The 3,914-nt window shown below is 38.5% G+C and overlaps 1 long non-coding RNA gene and 1 other non-coding gene across 2 annotated transcripts; both read right to left on the reverse strand.

The window, feature by feature from the left end:
* Positions 1 to 417: 417 nt before the first annotated feature.
* LOC131168170 (uncharacterized) lies at positions 418 to 3,477 on the reverse strand. The gene is made up of 2 exons (XR_009140231.1): positions 2,977 to 3,477; positions 418 to 745 (listed from the first exon to the last, which is right to left on the reverse strand). It is a non-coding gene; the product is annotated as an uncharacterized LOC131168170 (long non-coding RNA).
* Positions 897 to 990, reverse strand: LOC131143633 (small nucleolar RNA SNORD96 family). The gene has a single exon (XR_009133617.1). It is a non-coding gene; the product is annotated as a small nucleolar RNA SNORD96 family (small nucleolar RNA).
* Positions 3,478 to 3,914: the final 437 nt, after the last annotated feature.

A 3,914-nucleotide genomic window follows, 5' to 3' on the forward strand; every position in this document is an offset into this window, starting at 1 on the left:
AAACTGAAAAAATTAAAAATATAAAAATACAATGTGCACTTCATGTTGATCCCAAATAATAGTATGGAAAGTGAATTTACCTAATTGGACCCATTTGAAATGCCATTGGTAACTTGGTTTACTTGTCATGCTTATCTAGCAAGAACAAAATGCACCCAGCAGACTTGCCTGCCTTTGCTTTCCACAAAGAGCGCACTCATGCACCTAGCACCCACTCAAAAATACAACATCCTCATGCACATAGCACCAATGAACGATTATATCTTTCCACAAATTAAACAAATGACCCATACTCATTCATTCCCAAATCTTCCAAAAAAAGCTTACCTAATGACTTAATATTGCCTTATAGCAAAGTAATTTCTTAAAACAAGGAACGGCTGCTGGAATCATCCCATCACTGAACACACGCACACAGGACTGAGATTGCTGCATATCATTAATTTTTTTTGTTAACAAATATATTATGGTCAGAGAAAACATCTTAGAAATCCCAATAATCAAAACAATTCTATAAATTCAGCAAATTGTTGGATTGAGAAAAAGACCCAAGTAGATCGGTTTGAGATTACAAGCGTTGAGAAAAAGACCCAACTAACAAAGTTCTTCATAACCATTTCTTCACTGCACATCCATGTTAACCCGACATCTGTTCCTCTGTTATTCCCACATCCCATTTCTACACCAGTAGAACCCGCAACAATTGGGTTCAGAAGAAGGCAAGCCAAAGAAATGGAAACTTGTCCTGAAACTTGGCATAAAAGTAGGAAGGGTGCAGAAATCAAATTTCCAAGACACAATTTTAAAAAGGAAATCTAATATCCAAGACACAATTTTAAAAAGGCTACCGGAAAACATAAATGTTTGATAAAAAAAAAAAAAGAATAAGCACAGTGCAGCCTCAGAATTGCAGAATTACAACAAGGCTTTTAAAGCCATTCAGTCCCGAAAGATGGTATGCAATTTGGTGACAGATATCATCATTGGCAAAAAATCGCATGTAGCATAGCTTCCCAAGTCTACAAGCAACTAATGCAATAAAAATATGGGTTAAATCAAGAGTCTCAAGGAAAAAGAAACATTGGTTTCCTCCACTAAGCAGTGAAACATGCTGAACTCTAGAATCACATCAACAGGAGTGGGGAAAAGGACAGAATGATTAAATTACAAGAACTTCGCAAAACTCTTAGTATAAAATCAATTCAAAAAAAATTCATCTCCTGCCACACAATGAATGAATGAATGAATGAATGAAAGGCCGAGACAAAATATATATATATATATATATATATATATATATATATATGAGAACAAAAAACATATTGAACACATAAAAAATGCCCGTGTCATGACCAGCTCCAAAAGAGGGACGGCAGATGGGCGAGTTATGTTTCTCAAAAAGCAATGGAATTTGAGACAATCAAAAAATGGACGGATGTCATGCAAAAAGATAGGTGACCTATCGAAGAAAACCAGAACAATTATATTAAACGGTGAAAGAAACCCATGATAACTAAATAAATACTTCTCCCACGACAAATCTGCAGTTCAGAGTGCCCATGCAGTACATATGGGATATAATGACACAAGAATAAAATGTTCGTCTCATGGCAAGTCCCAGGAGGTAAAGGCAGCGATGCTGCTACACAAGGCGATGGAATATGAGACCACCTATCAATGGAGGAACTCCCATGAGGAAGAACCATCAACATCAACGGGCTTTAATTTATGACGTTCACTTTGGAATTTACAAACATTACGGGTTTGCTCCAAATATTTGTAAAGGATGTTGGTAACATCGCCCGTCACAATTAAATAGAGGAATTGAAGAAACAGAAGTGAAGGAACGGCAAATAAATATTTTAGTGGATCACTTGGCAGAGGAAAACTTGCTGAATGATTTTAAATAGTCAAAAGAAATCCATACGATAGGCATAGCTTCAAACACTGGTTGAGCAAATAAATGAAATGTCTGTCTCATGGCAAGTCCCAAGAGGTAAAGGCAGCGATGCTGCTCCACAAGGCGATGGAATATGAGACTACCCATCAATGGAGGAGCTCCCAAGAGGAAGGACCATCAACATCAATGGGCTTCAATTTGTGACGTTCACCATGGAATATACAAACATAACTGGTTTGCTCCAAAAAATGTTAAGGGATGCCATTCTGGCATCCCCCGTCACAACCAGAGAGTGAAATGCCTTAAATAAATATTTCAATGAATGTTACTCAACAGAGAATCAGCAGAGTGCTTTTGTAAAAGAAAGCTAGATGAATATAATTGCAACTAATCTGAGAGTACAGTGGTGCCCCCATTCAGGTGGCACGAAATGGAGAAAATTTGAACAAACAAATGGAATGTTTCTCACACCCAGTCCCAAGAGTAGCCTAAATAAAATGTTTGTCTCATGGCAAAGACTGAAGACGTGAAGGCAGCTGCATCTATCCAATCATTAGAGGAACTGCAAAAAGAGAAGAATGGGGTTGCCAATGAACATTTCAACGAATGTTTTCAGGGGAAGACATGAGTTGACCAAATAAATGAAATGTTTGTCTCATGGCCAGTCCCAGGAGGTAATGGCAGCGACGCTGCTCCACAAGGCGATGGAATATGAGACTACCCATCAACGGAGGAGCTCCCAAAAGGAAGGACCATCAACATCAATGGGCTTCACTTTGTGACGTTTACTTTGGAATTTACAAACATCACTGGTTTGCTCCAAAATTAGTTAGGGATGTCAAAATGGCATCCCCCGTCACAAAAGATAGTAGACTGTGAACAGAAATTTCAGTGAATTGATTTCTCAGATGGAGATCACATTAAGAAACATAAAAATCACTGGAAACGCTTCTTCGGATTCTACCAAAATCACTGATTTGTTCCGCAAAGGCTTTAATGGGCAAGATTCCAAGACAAATTTCCACAAAAGATGTTTTAAGAAAGAAAATACGTAAATGTTTATCTGGAAGCATTACTTGCGTCTAATTTGACTCTCACGAAGAATTTCATCAGTCTGCGGATGCCAAGTAGAAGATAAACCAACGCAGAGGCAAATAAAAGAAGAAATTTTTTTGCTTTCACGCTGCCTCCAGGTCTCCAGCGGCAGAAGATCTTCGTCAGGCCATTAGAACGGCCCAAAGAAACCAAAAAAATCCTTCATCTTGAAGGACGATAGAGAAGATTTGCAGCTCTAAGGACAAAAAAATCCTTCATCTTGAAACCGAAAAAATCGCATGGCAGGAGACCATCTATGGACCATCAAAAGGACACAAGGCAACCTCTAAATCCTTCATTCTGAAGGAGACTAGAGACGATTGTCAGCTCTGAACCCAGGGCGTCGTTCATCAACCCAACCCCAATCAAACTATTGCCTAGGGTTCTTCAATATTTATATATGGATCCTTTCAATGTTTATCACGGCGCCGCAACATTGATTAGGGTTTGCAGATGGGAAATGAACTGTGTGGTACCATTGTATAAAAATACGTCTGCCCTAGAAATCGAGACAAAGACTCCAAACGACGTCATTTCTGCGTTACGACGTCATTTCTCTCTTTGATTATCCTCTTCCCCAATTTTCAATAAATTTTTTTCCAGTTTATTATTATTTTAAAATAATATATTAAATAATATCATGTTCGGGAAAATTATTCTCAAAATGATGCTCACATAATCTCGCTGGAGCAACCAGCAAAATTTGTCACGCATCAGGATCAGCTTATTTCTCACGCAAATCTCGCTGGACCAAGTAGAGAGATTTGCTTGTCACGCGTCAATTAGGCTACCATTTAAATCTTGCTACTTGGTCCAACGAGATTTGTTTAAGAAAGTGTTGCAACGTTGGACGCGTGGCAAATCCATTGGTCCATCGAACAAGATTTGCTTGGAAAATGGATTTCGCTGGTCCATCCGT

Source organism: Malania oleifera, chromosome 11, assembly GCF_029873635.1.
Source record: "Malania oleifera isolate guangnan ecotype guangnan chromosome 11, ASM2987363v1, whole genome shotgun sequence".
Classification (NCBI taxonomy): Eukaryota; Viridiplantae; Streptophyta; class Magnoliopsida; order Santalales; family Ximeniaceae; genus Malania; species Malania oleifera.